We start from the raw sequence: 21,575 nt of genomic DNA, 5'->3' as shown, positions 1-21,575 counted from the left end.
TAAATAAGATATAAATGAGAATCTGGGTATGATCCATCCTAGGGCAAAATTTCTCTCCATTTATGAATGTATGAAACTATAAAGCAAGTTATCTGCTCCCAAAATACAATGGTGGGACAAATATAGGATAACAATTATAGACATTCTCATTCCAAAAGGGGGAAAACAAAAAAAAGAAAAAAAATATTGATTTCAAGCAAGTTTGAAATCCAATGGGCAAACTCCATCAGTTACAATGCCTGAGAATAACCGTCTGTGGTCTGAGGTCTGTCCTCTGGTCCTGTGATTTTGCCCTCTGAGTTACCCCTTTTCTCTTTCTTGAACGGGAGCATGTGATCGCAGCTGAGTCAGCTTGTTTACTGCCTGTAAAATTTGGGGGATCCAACAGTCTTCTTTCATTTAGTTCTCTCTGTCCCTTTCTGCCCAAGCTGGCAGTTTCTACTGATATATCTTTCTCAGAAATCCTGTGGGCCTCTCATGTTTGCTATGAGCACTAACTCCGTCAAACAAAAGGCTCTTCCATAGATCTTTACTGGAACATCTAATTTCTACCCCTGGCTTCAATAGGATGACTGAGGAGATCCATGAGTCATATGCCTAATTTCTTCCAAGAGGCCTCCGTGTGAGCGAATACTCTGCATTTATAACCTTTTCCAGGCACTCGCACAGAGGTTGTCCAGCCACATCTTTAACTTTCTCTCCAGAACATACTTTTCAGACAGTGAATCTCCTGAATTTTGGATCTTTTTCAATCTAGATAGGCTGAGAATTTCCCCGGTAATCAAACCTGGATTTCTTTCTTGTTTAACAGCTCTTCCCTAAACTTACTCTTTTACTAAACACAGCAAGAAGAATCCAGGCTGTACCTTCAACACTTGGCTTAGAAATCTTTTAAGCTAAAAACCCAAGTTTACTAAGTACAAATTCTGCTTTCCACAAAGCTGTTGGATGTGATTCCCCTAAGCTGAACGAGGTGCTCTGTGGATATCAGTGGTACCCGGGGCCTGGTGGTGGTTTTCAGCGCGACGGCCTTCACTGGCTCCCTCCGGCCTGGTGAATCTGCTTTTCTGACGGACTGCTCGTTAGAACCTCCTACCACACAGTGGATTGATCCGTTCCTCTTTTCGGCGCTCAGGTTTGCTTCGTATTGTTTGATGTTCTTTTGTTAGGTGAATACACAATAAGGATTTTTACGTCTTCTCGGAGAATTGTCTTCTTTATTATTATGTGATGGTACCTATTCCCTTGGCAATTTTTCTTGTCCTGAAGTCTGCTCCTTTTGAAATTAATATACCTGCTCCAGCTTTCTTTTTATTGGTATCGGCATGAGTATCTTTCCCTGTCCCTTTACTTTTAATTTATATGCCTTCACACTGAAGTGGGTTTCTTGGAGAGAACATAAAATTGGATCTTGTTTTTTGATCCATGACAAAAATTTATTTGGTAAATTTAGAAAGTTTATGTTTAAAGTAATTATAATTATAGTTGGATTAGTATCCCCCCATTTGTAATTGTTTTTGATTTTTTGCTCTGTTCTTTCTTTCTGCTTCCTCTCCCACTCTTTTTCTACTTTTTGTGGTTTTACTTGAACATTTTATATGACTTCATTCTCACTTCTTTCTTACATATCAAATATATTTATTTTTAAACTTTTTTTGTAGTGGTTGACCTAGAATTTGCAATATACATTTACAATTAATTGAAGTCCACTTTCAAATAAAACTATACTGCTTCACAGGCAGTGCAAGTATATTATAATAACAAAATATTCCTAATGCCTCTTTCTCATCCTTTGTATTATTGCTGTCATTGATTTTACTTATAAATAAGCCTTAATCATCAAATGTATTGTTGTTATTCATATTTGGAAAAACTGTTTCTCTTAGATCAGTTAAAAATAAGAAACAGTCCGGCCGGGCGTGGCTCAGGGGTTGAGCATCAACCTACGATCCAGGAGACCACAGTTCGATCCTCGGTCAGGGCGCAGGCCCGGGTTGCGGGCTCGATCCCAGTTGGGGGCGTACAGGGGGCAGCCGATCCATGACTCTCATCACTGATGTTTCTCTCTCTCTCTTCTTCTACCTTCCTCTCTCTGAAATCAATAAAGACATATTTTTTTTTAAAAAAGAAACAAACATAAAACTTTTTTTATTATCCTACTAATTCATTCTGTGATGCACTTCCTCTGTGTAGAGTCAAGTTTTTGCAGTGTGTGTGGTTTCTGTGTTGTTTTTTAAAAATCTATGCAATTTTCCTCCTTCTTGAAGGCCAAGTCCACTGACAACAAATTCCTCCAATTTCTGATTTTCTGAAAAAGTCTATTTCTCATTCACTTTTGAAGGATAATTTAGCAGGATTGAGAATTCAAGGTTGGTTAATTTTTTTCTCTTAATGCCTGAAATATTTCACTTGCTCTCTTCTTGTTTGTATGGTTTATGAAGGAAAATTAGATTTGAGTCTTATTTTTGTTTCTGTAGGGTTAAGATAACTTATTTCTGGCTTCTGTTAATATTTTTTCCCTTTTCATTTAAATTTTAAATTTTTTTCAATTATAGTTGATGTACAATGTTAAATTAGTTTTAGGTGTACAACATAGTGATTAGGCATTTATATAACTTACAAAGTGACCACACTTATTACAATATTATTGACTATATGCTCTATATCATGACTGTTTTTAAAACTGGCAATTGATACTTCTTAATCCCTTCACCTTCTTCACTCATCACCCCAACCCCCATCCCATAGAGCAGCCATCAATTTGTTCTCTGTACCTATGAGTCTGTTTCTATTTTGCTTGTTCCTTTTGTTTTTTAGATTCCACATACAAGTGAAATCATATGGTATTTGTCTTTCTCTATCTGATTTATTTTACTTAGCATAATATCCTCTAGGATCATCCATGTTGTCATAAATGGTAAGATTTCGCTCTTTTTTATGGCTGAGTAATAATCCATTAATATATGTACTGCCTCTTCTTTATCCAATAGTCTATTAATGGACACAGGTTGCTTCCACATTTTGACTATTGTAAATAATGGTGCAATGAACATAAGGATACATGTACCTTTTCAAATTGGCGTTTTGGATTTCTTCAGATGAACACCCAGAAGTGGAGTGGCTGGGTCATATGGTTGTTCTTTTTTAAGTTTTTTGAAGAACCTCCATACTGTTTTGCACCAATTTACATCCCAGCAGGCACGAGGGCTCCCCTTCTCCACACACGCCCCAGCACTTGTGGTTTGTCCATGGATTGGTGATAAACATCCTGACAGGTGTGAGGTGATTTGTCACTATGTGTTTTGTTGTCATTGTTTTTTGTTTTGATTTGATTGTTTTCTTTTGCATTTTCATGATGATAAGTGATGTTGAGCAACTTTTCATATGTCCATTGGCCATCCATGTGTTCTCTTTGGAGAAACGTCCACTCAGGTTGTCTGACATGTTTAAAACAGGTTATTTGAGTTTTCTGGTATTAAGTTATATGAGTTCTATATATATATTGGGTATTAATGTCTTATTGGATGTATCATTTGCAAGTATCTTCTCCCATTCTTAGACTGTCTTTTCTATTTGTTGACAGTTTCCTTCACTGTACAAAATTTTTTTTAGTTTGATGTAGTCTCATTTGTTTATTTTTTCTTTTGTTTCTCTTGCCAGAGGAAACAGCCAAAAAAGTATTGTTAAGCATAAGGTCAAAGGGTTTACTGCCTGTGTTTTCTTCTAGGAGTTTTATGGTTTGGGGTTCTACATTTAAGTCTTTAATCCATTTTCAGTTTATTCTTGTCTATGGTGTAAGAAAGTTATCCAAATTTTTTTGCATGTATCCATCCAGTTTTCCCAACACTCTTTATTGAAGAGACTGTCTTTACCTCATTGTATGTTCCTGCCTCCTTTGTCAAATATTAATTGACCATATAGGTGTGGGTCTATTTGGGGGCTCGCTATTCTGTTCCATTGATTTATGTATCTGTTTTTATGCCCGTGCCATGCTGTTTTGGTCACTATAGTCTGTGGATAGTTTGATACCAGGTGGTGCGATCCCTCCAACCTTGTTCTTCTTTCTCAGGATGGCTGTGGTTATTCAGAATCTTTCATGTCTCCATGTAAATCAAAGGATTATTTGTTCTAGCTCTGTGAAATATGCTGTTGGTAGTTTGATAGATATTGCCTTAAATCTGTAGATTGCTTTGGGTAGTATGGACATTTTAACAATGATAATTCTTCCAATCCATGACCATGGTATATGCTTCCATTCATTTGTATCTTCTCCAATTTCTTCCTTCAGTATCTTATAGTTTCCCAAGTACAGGTATTTTATATACTTGGTTAAATTTATTCCTGGGTATTTTATTCTTTTTGATGCAATGTAAATGAGATTATTTTCTTAGTTTCCCTATCTTATACTTCACTATTGGTGTATAAAAATACAACTGATTTCTGAATATTAATTTTGTATCCTGCTACTATGCTGAATTCATTTGTTAGTTCTAATAGGTTTTGCTGCTGTTGTGTTTTGTGTGGAATCTTTACAGATCTCTATGTAGTATCATGTCATCTAGAAATAATGACATTTTACTTCTACCCATACAATTTGGATGCCTTTTATGTCTTTTTTTTTTTTTAACCTGATTTCTGTGCCTAGAATTTCCAGTGCTATGAGGAAATGAAGCAGTGAAAGTGGACAACACTATCTTGTTCCAAATCTTCCAGGTGGTGAGAGGAGAGCTGGAAGCAGGGCGCACAGGTTGGAAGCTTGTCCCGGCCCTTCACGACCCCCTCCCCACCCTAGCCCTTGCCGCTCCGCCCATGATTCTGAGGCCCAGGCAGTCCATAGGCCACCCCCCCCCAGTGGGGCCGGGCTGGCCAGAGCACAGGCTGGGAGGAAGCAACCTCAGGGCTGTCCTCTTTGCCCTTGCATTTCTTTTTTCCTTTGCCTTTGTCTTCCCCCCAGCCCCCTTGCTTCCCTGGGGATTGTTGGTGAACAAAAGTGCAACCTTAAGGTGGCTGATGGCAGTGAGGATCTGTGGACGATGACTTACCAGGGCCAACTGACCAGAGCTGTGCATCCATGAAATCTCCTGCCCACGACCAGCAGAGCCAGAAGCCAGGGACCAGTCCCACATGTTTGTCTGGGTTGGCTACAGCAGTAACCAAGTCAAAGGATTAGATGACTTTTATCTCCCTAGAGGATAACTAGAAAAAAATTAACCCAGAGGGCAACGTTCCACACTTTCAGTTTAACCAAAATCTCTTGTGATACTAAGCTTAGAAGCAGTCATTTGCTTTAAAGAAACATGGAACTGCCTTCCAAAAACACTTACTTCACAGTGCTAACCAGAGGTTTGGTAGTAACACTTCTGAATCTTAAGGTTTCGTAGATAATGCCTGGCATGGACAGCAACTCTGTTAACATCAGAGAGTGGTATTGTTTGTAGAGTTATATGCATGGTGGTAGTTTTGCAGCTTTTTGGTTTTAATGTACATGTCAATGGCCTAGAGAACCTATTTTTATGTCTAAAGTTTACAATAAGTGTATTTAACACACACCAAAAAAAGAAAAATATTTCAGCTTTTTACCATGATATTAGCTGTGGGTTTATCATAATGGCAATTATTATGTAGAGGTATGTTCCCTATGCTGAGAGCTTTTATCATAATTGGATGCTTCATTTTGTCAAATGCTTTTTCTGCATCTATTGATATGATCACGTGGTTTCTATCTCTCATTTTGTTTACTTGACGTATCACATCCACTGATTTGTGGATATTGAACAAACCTTACATCTCAAGAATGAATCTTACTTGATCTTTTGAATCTGTCACTGAATTTGGTTTGCTAATATTTTGTTGAAGATTTTTGCATCTGTGTACATCAGGGATATTGGCCCCAAATTTTTTTATTTTGTAGTGTCTTTGTCTAGTTTTGGTTTCAGGGTTATACAAGCCTCGAAAAATGAGTTACAGAGCTTCCCTCTTCTTCAGTGTTTTGGAAGAGTTTGCGAAGGATAAGTATTAATTCTTCCTTGAGTTTGGTTCAGGCGTTTGCCATCTGAGGTTTTGGATACTGATTTAAATTTGCTAACAATTATCAATGTGTGTAGAATCTCTAGCTGTCCTTCATGCAGCCTTAGAAGATTGGATGCTTCCAGGAAATTGATTTCTTCCCAGTTATTGAATTTATTGGCATGTAATTGTTCATGGTATTTTCTTAAAGGCCTCTGTATTTCTGTGGTACTGGTAGTCACCTCTCCTTTCATTTCCTATTTTGTTTATTTGGGTCTCTCACTTTTTTTCTTTATATTTTATTTTTGTTTAAAATATTATAGATGTCCCATTTTCTCCCCACCATTTTCTGTGTCCTTGGGTTATGCCTATGTGCACATAAATTCTTCGGTTACTCTCTTGCCCCCCACCCACCCGCCTTCCTCCATCCCTCTGACACTGGTCAGTCTGATCCATGCTTCATGTCTTTGAATCTATTCTGTTCATCAGTTTATTAAGTTCTTTAGATTCCACATATAAGCGAGATCATGAGATGTGTGTCTTTCTCTGCCTGGCTTATTTCACTCAGCATACTATTCTCCAGGTCCATCCATACTGTCCCAAAGGGTATGAGATCCTTCTTCTTTACAGCTGCATAGTATTCCATGGTGTGAATGTCCCACAGCTTTTTTATCTACTCATCTCCTGATGGGCACTTGGGCTTCTTCCAGATCTTAGCTATTGTAAACTGTGCTGCTATGAACATAGGGGTGCATATATTCTTTCTGATTAATGTTTCAGGATTCTTAGGATATGTTCCTAAAGTGGGATCATTGGGTCAAACGGCAGCTCCATTTTTAATTTTTTGAGGAACCTCCACACTGTTTTCCATAGTGGCTGCACCAACCTGCATTCCCACCAGCAGTGCACCAGGATTCCCCTTTCCCCACACCCTCCCCAGCACATAGTTTGATTTGTTGATGGAGCCATTCTGACAGGTGTGAAGTGATACCTCACTGTGGTTTTAATTTGCATCTCTGATGATTAGCGACGCTGAGCATTTTCTCATGTGTCTCTTGGCCACCCGTATGTCCTCTTTGGAGAAGTGTCTATTCAAGTCCTTTGCCCATTTCTTAATTGGGTTCTTTGCCTTCCTCTTCCTGAGTAGTCTGAGTTCTTTGTACACTTTGGAAATTAGCCCCTTATCAGATGCATCCTTGGCAAATATGTTCTCTCAGATCGTAGGGTTCCTTTTTATTTTGAGGCTGTTTTCTTTTGCTGTGCAGCAGCTTTTTAGTTTGATGTAGTCCCATATGTTTTTTTTTTTCTTTTGTTTCTCTTGCCCTAGGAGATGTATCAGCAAAAATTCCACTATGTGAGATGTCTGTGATTTTACTGCCTATGTTTTCTTCCAGGATTTTTATGGTTTTGTCACTTATATTTAAGTCTTTTATCTATTTTGAGTTTATTTTTTGTGTATGGTGAAAGTTGGTGGTCTAGTTTCGTTTTTCTGCATGGATATGTCCATTTTCCCCAGCACCACTTATTGAAGAGACTGTCTTTACTCCATTGGATACTCTTGCCTCCTTTGTCAAATATTAACTCACCATAATGTTGTGGGTCTATTTCTGGACCCTCTGTTCTGTTCCATTGATCTATACATCTGTTGTTGTACCAATACCAAGCCATTTTGATCACAGTGGCTTTGTAATACAGTTTGAAGTCCGGTAATGTGATCCCTCCCACTCTGTTCTTTTTTCTCAAGATGGCTGCAGCTATTCGGGGTCTTTTTGGGTTCCATATAAATTTTCGAAATGTTTGTTCTAGATATCTGAACTCTGCTGTTAGTATTTTAATAGGAATTGCATTGAATTTATAAATTGCTTTGGGTACTATGGACATTTTAATGATATTAATTCTTCCAATCCATGAACATGGTATATTCTTCCACTTGTTTAAATCTTCCTCTATTTCGTTTTTCAGTGTCCTGTAGTTTTCTGAGTATAGGTCTTTTACATCCTTGGTTAAGTTTATTCATAGGTATCTTATTTTTTTGTTGCAATGGTAAATGGTATTGTTTTTTTAGTTTCTATCTCTGAAAGTTCATTGTTGGCGTATAAGAATGCCATTGATTTCTGGATGTTGATTTTGTATCCAGCTACCTTGCCAAATTCATTTATCAAATCTAGTAGTACTTTGATGGAGTCTTTAGGGTTTTCTATGTACAGTATTATGTCATCTGCAAATAATGACAGTTTTACTTCTGCTTTCCAATTTGGATCCTTTTATGTTTTCTTCCTGTCTGATGGCTATGGCGAGGACTTCCAGTACTATGTTGAATAAGAGGGTGAAAGTGGACATCCCTGTCTTGTTCCTGTTTTTGAAGGGAAATGGTTTTAGTTTTTGATCATTGAGTATGATGTTTCCTGTGGGTTTGTCATATATGGCCTTTATTATGTTGAGGTATGATCCCTCTATTCCCACTTTGCTGAGACTTTTTATCAGAAATGGGTGCTGGATTTTGTTGAATGCTTTTTCTGCATCTATTGATATGATCATATGATTTTTCCTTCGTTTTGTTTATGTGATGTATCACATTTATTGATTTGCGGATGTTGTACCAACCTTGCATCCCCAGAATAAATCTCACGTGGTTGTGGTGTATGATCTTTTTAAAGTATTGCTGGATCCAGTTTGCTAGTATTTTGTTGAGGATTTTAGCATCTATGTTCATCAGGGATATTGGCCTGTAATTTTCTTTCTTTGTAGTATCTTTATCTGGTTTTGGGATTAGGATGATGATGGCCTCATAAAAAGAGTTTGGGAGTTTTCCCTCCTCTTGAATTTTCTGGAATAGTTTGAATAGAATAGGTGTTAATTCTTCTTTGAATGTTTGATAAAACTTGTCTGTAAATCCATCTGGTCCAGGATTTTTGTTTGCTGGGAGTTTTTTGATTACTGCTTCAGTTTCATTAGTTGTTATCAGTCTATTCAGATTTTCTGCCTCTTCCTGATTCAGCTTTGGAAGGTTGTATGCTTCTAGGAATTCATCTCTTTGTTCTTAGTGAGTCTGGCTAAAGGTGCATCAATCTTATTTATCTTTTCAAAGAACCAGCTCTTGGTTTCATTGATCTTTTGTATTGTTTTTTAGTCTCTATGTCATTAATCTCTGCTCTGATCTTTATTATTTCCTTCCTTCTACTTCCTCGGGGCTTTTCTTGCTGTTCTCGTTCTAGTTCTTTTAGTTGTTGTGTTAGATGGTTCATTAGATCTTTTTCTTGTTTCTTGAGATAGGCCTGTAATGCTATGAATTTTCCTCTCAGGACTGCTTTCTCTGTGTCCCATAGATTATGGGTTGTTGTCTGTTCATTTTCGTTTCTTTCCATGAAGTGTTTGATTTCTTCCTTGATAGTCTTGGTAACTCATTCATTGTTTAACAGCATGCTATTTGGCCTCCATGTGTTTGAATTTTTTTGAGGTTTTTTTTTATAGTGGTTGATTTCTAGTTTCATGGCATTGTGATCTGAGAAGATGCTTCATATGATTTCAGTGTTCTTGAATTTGTAGAGACTTGCCTTGTTTCCTAACATGTGGTCTGTTTTTGAGAATGTTCCATGTGCACTTGAGAAGAATGTGTATTCTGCTGCTTTGGGATCAAATGTTCTGTAAATGCCAATTAAATCCATTAGGTCTAGTGAGTCATTTAAGGTCTGTGTTTCCCTGTTGATTTTTTGTCTTGATGATCTATCCAATGCTGACACTGGGGTGTTAAAGTCCCCCACTATGATTATGTTCCTGTCAATCTCCCCCTTAAGTCCACCAAGAAATTTTTTATATATTTAGGTGCTCCTATATTGGGTGCATCAGTGTTTATAAAGGTTATTTCCTTCTGTTGGATTGATCCCTTTAGAATTATGTAGTGACCATCTTTGTCTCTTGTTATGGTCTTTATTTTGAAGTCTTTTTTGTCAGAAATAAGTATTGTTACTCTAGCTTTCTCTTCCTTTCCATTTGCATGGAATATTTTACTCCATCCCTTCACTTTTAGCCTGTGTGAATCTTTTGCTCTCAGGTGGGTCTCCTGTAGACAGCATATATTCGGGTCTTGTTTTCTAATCCATTCAGCTACCCTATGTCTTTTGATTGGACCATTTATTCCGTTTACATTTAAGGTTACTATTGATATACTTATTTAATGCCCTTTTATCCTTTATGCTGATGTACCTTTCTCTCACTATTCCTTCTTTTTCTTAGAGCAGTCCTTTTAGCATTTCTTGCAATGCTGGTTTGGTGGTATTGAACTCCCTGAGCCTTTTCTGTGGGAAACTCTTTATTTCACCTTCAATTTTAAATGATAGCCTTGCTGGCTAAAGCAATCTTGGTTGCATGTTCTTGCTTTTCATTACTTTGAGAGCTTCATGCCACTCCCTTCTGGCCTGAAGAGTTTCTGTTGAGAAATCAGCTGTCAGCCTTATGGGGGTTCCCTTGTAGGTCACTGCTTGTCTCTCTCTTGCAGCCCTCAATATTTTCTCTTTGTCCTTGATACTTGACATTTTAATTATGATGTCTTGGAGTGGGTCTCTTTGGGTCCGTCTTGTTTGGAACCTTCTGTGCTTCCTTAATTTCTTGTGGCTTTCTCGTTCAGCAGCATAAGGAAGTTTTCTGTCATTATTTCCTCCACCAAGCTCTCTATACCTTGCTCTCTTTCTTCCCTCTCGTTATTCTATAATGCAAATGTTGTTTGTCTTCATGTTGTCTCAAAGCTCCCTTAGACTGTCCTCATGCTTTTTAAGTTTTTTCTTTTTGCTGCTCTGATTGAGTGATATTTTCTACCTTGTCTTCTAAGTAACTTTTTCTGTCTTCTGCTTCATTGAGCCTGCTTTTAATTCCTTCCAGTACATTCCTGATATCAGATACAGCAGTCTTTACTTCTGTCTGATTTTTGTTTATGTTTTGTATCTATTTTTTTATGTTTTCACTAAGGTCCTTGATCTTATTATCTAGTGCCTTGTTTTTCTTATTAAGTTCCTTGAACTTCGTCATAATCAATACTCTCAACTCTGTTCCTGATAACTTGCTCAACTCCATCTCATCAAAATATTTTTCTGGCGATTTTTCCTTTTCTTTAATTTGGGGGTTGTTTCTTTGTCTCTCCATTTTGGTAGGTCTTAGTGTTTGTATGTATATATTAGATATATTTGCTGTCTCCCAGTCTTGTGGGGTGGGATTTTGTCTTGTGAGTCCATTGGAGCCCATAGATGTGTTTTTCTCATACTTCTGATCTCTTTGCTCTAGGCATGTCCCTTTTGTGGGTGTCCCTTTTATGGGTTCTTTGGGTTCTCCTTTCGTGGTAGGGTCTAGATTGTTGTTGATCAGTCCTTGGGAGGACCCTCCTCTCAGGTTGGCTAACTGTGTGTCTCAGCTCCAACCTCATCCTGTAAGCTGTTGCATGGGTGCTGGCAAAGCAGTACAATACCCAACTAAACTTCCAGGAATCAAAGGGTATCTTATAAAATATCTTAAGAGTGATAATGAAAGCAACGTAAGTGGAAACAAGACTCGGAGAGTGAAGGGAGAACACACACACACACACACACATGCACACACAGCTTTAAAAAAGAGAAAGAAAAGTAAAGCTTAGAGAGAGAGTATATTGCTGTTAATAGTGATGAAAATTTAGAAAATAATAATAATAAACTAAAATGTAAAAAATAGAGAAGCTACTGGGAGATAATAGAGGCAGAGAAAAGATTCTGAAAGAAGGGCCAGCAAAAAATTAAGTGGGAGAATAAGAATAGGATAATAGTTGAAAATGAAAAAAATAAAAATACAATAAAGAGAATAAGAGAAACTAACAATCGAACAAAAGGACAGGAAGACAGAAGGGAGGAAAACAAAAGAATGAAAGAAAAGAAGAAAAAAGAAAAAAAACGTTATGCCAATAGATCGAAAGGAAAGAGAGGAATAAAGCCCAGGCAGGGAGGGAGTCTGATGAGAGATTTGGGGGAAACTATAGAGAAAAGCAGTAAACTTTTTGGTTATAATGATAAAGTCCTAGTCGTTAAGCAGGGATATCAAGAAAGTCTTGATAGGAGAAGCAAGGATAAAACAAAACAAAGCAAATAAAACAAAACAGAGAAACAAAACAAAAAACAAGCTAAGCAAGACAAAATTCTTTTATAAAAAAAAGGAAAAAAAATTAGTTAAAAAGTTTTTTAAAAAATTAAAAAAATATATTATGACATTTAAAAAGAAGAAAAAACAAATAATTTTTCCCCCTTTCTCTTCTTCCTAAGGGAAAAAGAAAAAATAAACAAACACACAAAGGAAAAAAAACAAAACAGAAGAAAAAAGACAGTCAATCAGGTAGGTTTCTTCTGGGCAGCTTGTTGTCTGTGGCTCACTGTTTTGTGGGCTGATTTCAGTTCTCCTGGGAGGTGCTTGCGTATCACCCAATGTGAGGGGCGTCCAGGTTTGGCTCTGGTGTCCTCAGGTAGATGGTTGAGCCGAGGCTCTCCGTGGACCACCTCCCCTTGTCAGCTATTTTGCAGCCTTGTGGTTGCCTGGTCTTGCTCCAGAGTCTCCTGTAGAGTCTTCAGGGTGCAGGGTGGCTAGTGTAGCTCAGGGTGTCACTCCCCTTGAGGTGTCGCTGTCAGGCGCTCACTCTGCAGGAGTTAGTCTCTGCTCCACCGCCAGCTCCTCAGTCCCTACCCTGTCCTCTGGTTCTAGTTCCCCAGGCTCTGAGCTGCTGCAGCTTCAGATTGATTTCAGCCTGTCGCCTTTTCTGTCTGGGCCGTTTCAGCAGCCTGGGCTCCGTGGGTTCGATTAAAGAACATTCCAGTGAACCCTTTGCCTGCCCAGCCCCCAGGAGGGGTTTCAGCGTTTCCTCCAGCTCCCAAAGGACAGTCCCTGAGAGTCTTATTCCTGTAAAGTCCTCCTGTGAGCTGCTGTCCTTCCCCCTCAGGACTGTGCCCTGCGGGTGTGTCTGGGGCCTGGTGAGCGGGACCCGCCCCTTTCCTGTTGGGGGCGGTGCTCCCGGCTGCAGGAGAGGCTGGCGGGCTCCGCCCCTCCCTGCTCAGCTCTGGTTGGCTGGTCGCAGGGAATCTAACCACCAGCTCCTAGTTCATAGGTTGATGCTCCACCACTGAGCACACCTGCTGAGCTATTCTTTTTTTTTTTCTAATCCTCACATGAGCACACGTTTAGAAGAAGGGCGGGGGCGGGGGGGGGGGAGCAAAAGAGAGAAACCAATGTGAGAGAGAAACACCAATTGGCTGCCCGCCACATGTGCCCTGACCAGGGATCGAACCCACAACCCAGGTATGTGCCCTGATCGGGAGTCAAACTGGAAACCTCCTGGTGCACAGGAGGACGCTCTCCTCCTTTCTGTCCGTCAGCATCTGCTCTATGTTCGTCGGTGCTCCTAAGTTGGTTGCCTAGATGTTTACAACAGTAATAGCCTCTCCTTGAATTGATCCCTTTATTGTTAGGTAATATCTTATTTTGTCTCTTGTAACCGCCTTTGTTTTGAAGTCTACTTTGTCTGATATAATCACTGCTAACACCATTCTTTTCACTTCCGTTTGCAGGCAACATCTTTTCCGTCCCTTTACTTCAGTCTCTGTTTGTCCTTCAGTCTGAATTGGGTCGCTGGTACACAGCATATACCTGGGTCTTGTTCTTGCAATCCATTCAGCACCTTGCATCTTTGGATTGGATCATTCAGCCCATTTACATTTAAAGTAATTATTGATGGATGCGTAGTTATTACCATTTTATTATTTTATTAATTGTTTTCTGATTGTTTTTGCAGTTCTTCCCTTTCTTATTCTCTTGCTCTCTTTTCTTGTATGCTGATGACTTTCTGCACTGTATTTGGATTTCTTTCTCTTTACTTTTTGTACATCTCGTGTAGATTTTTTGTTTGTGTTACCATGTGCTTCATATATACTAAGCTATGTTCATAGCTGTCTATTTTAAGTTGATGGTGGCTTATGTTTAAATACAACCTAAAATCACTGCATTTTTTAGTCATCCCTCCACATTCATGTTTTTGTCTTCTTTTTCACTCCCTTTGTGAGTGTGTTTGTGTCTGTCCCTTGGTTTATTATTGTAATTACACATGATCTTCCTACTTTTGCCTTTTAACCTTTGTAGTATCTTTATAGTTGGTTGATCCACTCCTTTTAGTTAAGTGTTTGCCTTTATCACTTTTTTGGTCTTCTGTTTTCTACTTAAATAAGTCCCTGTAACATTTCTTGTAGTACTAGTTGTAATACTGGTTTAGTGGTGATGAACTCCTTTGGGGTTTTCTTTTCTGGGAAACTATTTCTCCTTTGATTCTAAATGATAGCCTTGCTAGTAGCACAATCTTGACTGTAGGTCTTTGCTTTTTATCACTTTGAATATTTCATATCAATCTCTTCTGACCTGAAAAGTTTCTGTTGAGAAATCCACTGACTGTCTTATGGAAGCTTTTTTGTAGGTAGCTAACTGCTTTTCTCTTTCTATTTTTAAGTATCTCTCTTTAACTTTTGGAATTTTAATTATGATGTGTCTTGGCTTGGGCCTCTTTCGGTTCATCTTATTTGGGACTCTCTGTGATTCCTGGTCTTGTTTGTCTATTTCTTTCACCAGGTTAAGGAAATTTTCTCTCATTGTTTCTTCAAAAAGTTTTCCGATCCTTTGCTCTCTCTCCAGGCCTTCTGGTTCTCTTATAATGCAGATGTTGATATGCTTGATGTTGTCCCAGAGCCCCTGAAACAATTCTAATTTTTTGGTTCTTTTTTCTTTTTGCTATCTTGATTGGGTGTTTCCTGCCACCTTGTATTTCAGATCTCTGACTTGCTCCCCCATTTCATCTATATGCTGTTGATTTCCTCAGTGTATTCTTCGTTTCAGTTATTGTGTTCTTTATTTCTGACTGGCTCTTTTTCATGGTTTCTATCACTGTGTTGAGGTTCTCACTGGGCCCATCTATTCTTTCTCTAATCTGGCATCTTTATAGCCACTGCTTTGATCTCTGTATCCAGTAGAATGCTTGGCTCCATTTCATTTCATTCTTTCCCTGGAGTTTTGTCCTGTTCCTTTTTTGGGACATGTTTCTTGGTCTCCTCACTTTGCCTGACTCCTTGTGTGTTTCTGTGTACTAAGTAGATCTGCTGCGTCTTCCAGCCTGACAGAGTATCCTTGTGTAGAAGGCACCCTGTGGGGCCCAGTAGTACAGTCTCTCTTGCCACCGGATCTGGGTGCTCCAAGGGGTCCCTTGTGTGTATCGTGTGCGCCCTTCTGTTGTAGTCGAGCCTTGATTGCTGTTGCACCTCAGTGGGTTGTGTTGACACTTAGACTGACTGGGAGGCTGGCCATGACCGTAACGGATGGGGTGTTGTGTAAGTGCTGACAGCACAGTGCGGGAGTCACTTAGCAGGGTACTTCGGTGCCAGCTGTGTCCCCCCTTGCGGTGTGTCATTTGTGAAGCTGGTTGGGTGGGGCTCTTGTTGGTCTGAAGCTTGCCACTGGGTATAGAGGTGCTTGGGAGAGGCTATGCTGTGAACCGAGGCCACTGCCACTAGTGCCAAGTTTGGGATCCTCTGGTGGGCACCAGGATGTGTACTTAGGCCAGTCACCACTTGTGCTGAGTTTGTGGGTGCTTAGTTGAAGCTATGTTACAAGCCAACACTAGCTCTAGCTTATGCCAGTCACAGTGCAATGAGAGACTCATTGCCACTTTTGCCAGGCTTGGGGCCACTTAGCAAGAGGTACAGGGCACTGAGGCCGGCTACTGCTTCCTTCAGGTTTGTGGACCTTTAGGAGCACTCAGGAAATGCTGTAGCGTGAGTCTAAGGGGGCCGCTTCCGTCAAAAAGCTGCTGAGCCTGGGGACGCGGCTCAGGGGCTGAGCATCGACCCAGGACCCAGGAGATTGCGGGTCGATTCCCAGTCAGGGCACGTGGTCGCTCGTGGGCTCGGTCCCCAGTGGGGGTGGGCAGGAGGCAGCGGATCAATGACTCTCATCCTTGATGTTTCTCTCTCTCCCTCCCTTCCTCTCTCCTAAATCAGTAAATATATATATAGAAGCCGCTGGAACTCACGGAGGCCAGGCATGCAAACTGGGCAGGGTGGGGTCCCAGGGAACCGCCAGGCAAAGCTGTCCGACGGGTCAGCTAAACAACCAGGGAAACGCCTGGCGCCCGCCCCGCGGCTGCCCGGGCCGCTCCTCGGGCCTGCCCCGACGGCAGAGGAGGCGGGGACCAGCCCGCCGGGGCCTCGGGGCAGCGCCTGGGCCCGGCAGCCCCGCCCCGCCCGGGCCGCGGCCAGAGGGGGCGGGCTCCCCTCCCGCCCACTGCCCCGCGCGGCCTCCCGCCGGCCCGCCCGGTTCCCCGCCCGGGGGTGTGGGCCTCGCGGCGCCCCTCGCGGCCAGGCTGGGCCCCGCCTCCTGCCCGTGCCCGTGCCCGTGTCCGTGTCCCTGTCCGTGCCTGTGTCCGTGTCCCTGCCCGTGTCCGTGCCCGTGTCCGTGTCCGTGTCCCTGTCCGTGTCCCTGCCCGTGCCCGTGTCCCTGCCCGTGTCCGTGCCCGTGTCCCTGCCCGTGTCCGTGCCCGTGTCCCTGTCCGTGCCCGTGTCCGTGCCCGTGTCCCTGTCCCTGCCCGTGTCCCTGCCCGTGTCCGTGCCCGTGTCCCTGTCCGTGCCCGTGTCCCTGTCCCTGCCCGTGTCCCTGTCCGTGCCCGTGTCCCTGTCCGTGCCCGTGTCCCTGTCCCTGCCCGTGTCCCTGCCCGTGTCCGTGCCCGTGTCCCTGTCCGTGCCCGTGTCCCTGCCCGTGTCCCTGTCCGTGCCCGTGTCCCTGTCCGTGCCCGTGTCCCTGTCCCTGCCCGTGTCCGTGCCCGTGTCCGTGCCCGTGTCCCTGCCCCGCGCCCCAGCCCCGGTTGCAAGGCCCGCGCGCCTGGAAGGGGTGAGCGCGGGGTCAGCCCCTCGCCCCGCCGACCGAAGCTCTGTGTTTCTTCATCTTTGATTTTCTGCGGTTTGATATATGTCAGGCACAGTTCTGTGTGTGTGTGTTTTGTTTGCTTGTTTGTTTGACATTTTTCCTGCTTAGTATTCCCTGAGCTGGATGTATGGTTTTGTTTCCGACATTAATTTGGAAAATTCTCAGCCATCGCTGTTTCAGACACTTCTGGTTTTCTCTCTCTCTCTTTCCTCCGCCTGGTGTTCCCAGTTCGTGCAAGTTATAGCTTTTGTGGTTGTTCCAAGCTTCTTGGATATTCTGGTGGTGGTGGTTTTCTCGTTTCCTTCCGCCCTCCTTCTCAGTTTTGGAAGTTTCTATTAACATATTCTCAAGCTCAGAGATTCTTTCCTCCACCGTGTCCAGTCTACTAATGAGCCCACCAAAGTCATTTTTTATTTCTGTTACAGAATGGGCAGCTGATTTATGACATAGGCACCACCAATTCACTGGGGAAAAGATAGTCTTTTCAACAAATAGGTCAATTAAATATCCATATAGAAAAATATAGATCCTGATCTCCACTTTATACCTTACACACGAAAACAATCCAGGATGGGTTGTAGCTACACATGTGAAAACTAGAACAACATAGTGTGCTACCTAATACAGCAGCCACTATCCCCTTGTCACTATTTAAATCAAATAAAATTAGTCAATTTCTCTGTCACACTAAACACATGTCAAGTGCTCAACAGCCACAAGGTTAACGACTACAGTATTTATGGTACAGATATAAAACATGTTCATCATCACAGGAAGTGCTACCATACAGCTCTGTTACGAAGAAAATTAAATTATTTCTTTGTGACAAAGAAAGATGTAGGCAAATTTTTTTTAAACAAAACACAAAATATACTAACCATAAAAGAATGATAAGTTGAACTTTATTAAATTAAGGACTTTGTGCATCAAAAGATATCCCTTAAGGAGTGAAGGGATAAGCCACACCTTGAGAGAAGTTATTCACAAAATATATATCTGACAAAGACGCACATCCATAATATGTAAACAATTCCCACAAATCAATAAGAAAAAGGTACCCTATTCCCAAGACGGGCAAAGACAGGAAGAGGCACTTCACAAAAGGAGATATCCAAAGGCCAACAGATATATAAAAGGTGCTCAAGGAAAATGGGAATTAAAACCGTAACAGGCTCCTCCTACACACCCCTGAGAATGGCTAGTTAAAACACAAGATCAAGTGCCGGTGAAGACATGAACTGGGGTGCCTCAACGCTGCCGGTGGGAACCACTCTCAAACACTGTTTCGCAGCATCTAAAACTAAACTCATGCTGATTATATGACCCAGAAATTCTACTTTTGGACATACAGCAAAAAATTTGGAAAATAAATGTCATAGCAGTGTATTCATAAATAGCTGGAAGTGATTTAATTATCCTCAACAGTACAATGAAAAAATAAATAATAAACTATGGTGTATTCATATAATGGAATACTACCTAGCTAACAAGCCAACAAATATAAAACAAACCTACCAATATATGGAAAAACATGAATTAACCTCACAGACAAAATGGTCAATGAAAGTACATATTGTATGGTTCTATTTACATGAAGTTTCAAAAAGCAGGCAAAATTAATCTAAGATTATAGAAATTAGAATAGTTATTACCCTTGAATATAACCCCTGGGAGGGGCATAGGGAGTCTTCTGAGATGCTGGAAATGTTGTATATCTTGAACTTTGTGGCTTATCAAGCTATACAACTGAGAATTGTATTCCTTGCTGTCTATAAGTAATTCAAATTTAAAAATATATATGAATTTACATATCTTTTAATGTATCGGGTGTATACATGTATATGCATAATGTTTATACACACAATTTGTAGTAAGTACTGTGCAGGGAACAAGTGGGAAAGTAATAGAGAATAGGAGGAGCGGCATCTCCTTAGAGAAGGTGGCTAGGAAGGGCCTTTCTGAAGTCTAAGGCATAATGTGGCTTCCAGAGCCTGGGTTCAGGCAAAGGAACCACAAGTGTAAAGGCCCTGAGGCAAGTGAAAGCCAGAAATGGTAGAGGCTCTGATAGGCCACTGGGCCTGGAGTAAGCCCCAAGATATATACAGGTTGAATTGTTGTCAGGAGCCAGCTTATGCTGGATTTAGAGGCCATGGTGAGGAGTTCAGAGTTGTTTAAAAAGCCATGAAGAACCACTGAACAGTTGTACGCAGGGGAGAAATAGGATTCAATTTATGTTTTTAAAAATCATTCTAGTTTAAGGATCGAAAGAAGGCATGGGAAGAAGGAAGGAGGTCAATTAGAAGGTATTTGCTGTCATTTCTAGGTCATACAACAGCCACATCATAAACTCAGAGTGGTAGGGGGTGGAGATGGGAGTGGGGAAGATTTACATAAACTACGAAGGGAATGAGGCCATTAGGAATTGAGCAAGGTTTGGCTTTGTTAAGCTATCACTACTCAGAATTTAGGAAAGAAGTGGGTAAATGCCAGTTCTGTTTTGGAGGTGGAGTGACAGAACTTGCTGATTCTCTGGATATTCTAGATGGGAGAGGCAGCCTTCTAAAATGACTCATAATAATCCTTCCTCTTGGGATTCAAGCCCCTGTGTAATCCTCCCTCCTTGAGTGTGGGCTGGATTTAATGACTTCTTTTAACAAGTAGAACTGGCAAAGTGATGGGATGTCACTTTCGAAAATAGGCTGTAAAAGACTGGTCCTTCCACATCGCTGCCATTCTCTTCCTGGCTTACTCCCAGGTGCTTCCTCTGATAGAGACAGCACCTGGCAAGGAACTGAGGGCAGCCTCTGGCCAACAGAGCAGGCAACCGAGACTCTCAGTCCAATGACCTGAAAGAAACCAGATCCTGCCAACAACCATGTGAGTGAGCTTAGAGGTGGCTCCTTCCCCAGTTGGAGCCTTCAGATGACACTACACACCTGGGCCAACACTTTGGTTACAGCTTTGTGAGAACCAGTGAAAAACAGGACAGGGCAAAACTGTGCAGGATTCTTGACCCACGGTAATGATGAGTGTATATGTGCTACCTTAAGTTACCAAATTCTGGGGCAGTGTGTTATGCAACAGTAGATAATACAGAAGGTGAGGAAAACAGAGAAACCAAGGACAGTTCCAATTTAATTTCTGGCTTAAGCAACTGATTATGTATACATGTTAAAATTCCAGGGGGACAAATAGATTAATGGGGCAAGGGGGCAAATAAACAAGTACTTGGTGTATCAGACATCCAAGTGAGAAATTGGGTGAGCCATAGATATGATATCTGGACCCTTTTCCCATGACATTAGATGTTGTACTTTTCTACCAATCAGAGCAGTAAAATCTAAAACTTGGGTTTGGACTCAGGGAAAGGAGGTAAATCAGGCCTTTCCTACTGCTTTAGCAGGTTTTAAGAAAACCTAGTTCCAAGCCTAGTTCTAAGCTCTACTTTTGTGTTTGAGACTAAAACCCTAGCTACTAATTGTCACTTTGCCTTATTTTATCCTTGCTGCAAATGTCACCTTGAGGAAGAGGGGTGGTGGTAAAACAGATCCAGGAATTCTAACTTAACTGCACTACATACCAACATAACAGCAGCCATTTCTAACCCTGAAAGGCTAAACCTCAGGACTTAGCCCTGTGTTTCTCAACAGGGTCCCACACTGGCATTTGGCCCAGGATGGGTTTTTGTGTTTGTGTGTGTTGGAGTGTCCTGAGCATTGTGGAAGGTTTAGCATGCACCAGTAGAATGTGCCAGTCATTGTGACAACCCAAAACATCCTTTCCGTAATTCCAGAGCTCCTTGGGAAGGCACCTCGCTCCCCCTGGTTAAGAACTGATCCATGGTTTTTTGTTTACATGCTGCCATTTCCTAGGTTCCTGTTGGGCAGGAGGTTCCAGGTGTTTATATATTCTCATTCCTAGAATTTTAAATACAATGAATTCTCAAAGAATTAAAATTTAATGCTAATATGAGAAGAGTTCAGAATTTAATTGAATTTCAGGTGATTTATATGGCAACATGGAATCTTGTAGAAACTCAGAAATATTTGATAACTGGTGTTCCTTGTCCTGTTGCCATGCTAGAAGGACAGTCAATAGAATGCTGGCTTTTGATTCATGATGAATGATAAGGTGATGTATTCTAACAGACTTGTGACTGGGGATGCCCTAGCACATTAGTTGAGGCATTCGGGAACCTTGATCTGGTCACCTGTGGCTGTTAAAGTCTCAGAAGAATCCATTCCTCCACTTGGTTGTGAAGTTATTACTCTATCTCAAATCTATGTCAGAAAAAATGACATTTGCATTTATGTATATATATGATAAGCTATATTTTATTATGCTAACTACCACAGAGCTTTTATTGGGCACCTATAACCAGGCACTGTGCTAGTTTCTTTGAATGCATAATTTAATTTAATGCCTACAAAATGCTTCTATGTAAAGCAGTATCATCAATCCCATTTGCATATAGGGAAGTTAAAGCTCAGGAAAATTGTGCAATTTGCTCAGCATCACCAAGAAAGCAGCAAAGTCAGATTTCAAACCCAGACTTTGAAATTGATTTTGTAAATTCTTTAGACAACATGGATCTGAATTGATTTTATCCA

Source organism: Miniopterus schreibersii (assembly GCF_964146895.1).
Source record: "Miniopterus schreibersii genome assembly, chromosome: 15".
NCBI lineage: Eukaryota > Metazoa > Chordata > Mammalia > Chiroptera > Miniopteridae > Miniopterus > Miniopterus schreibersii.
Note: the sequence above shows the minus strand (reverse complement) of the source record.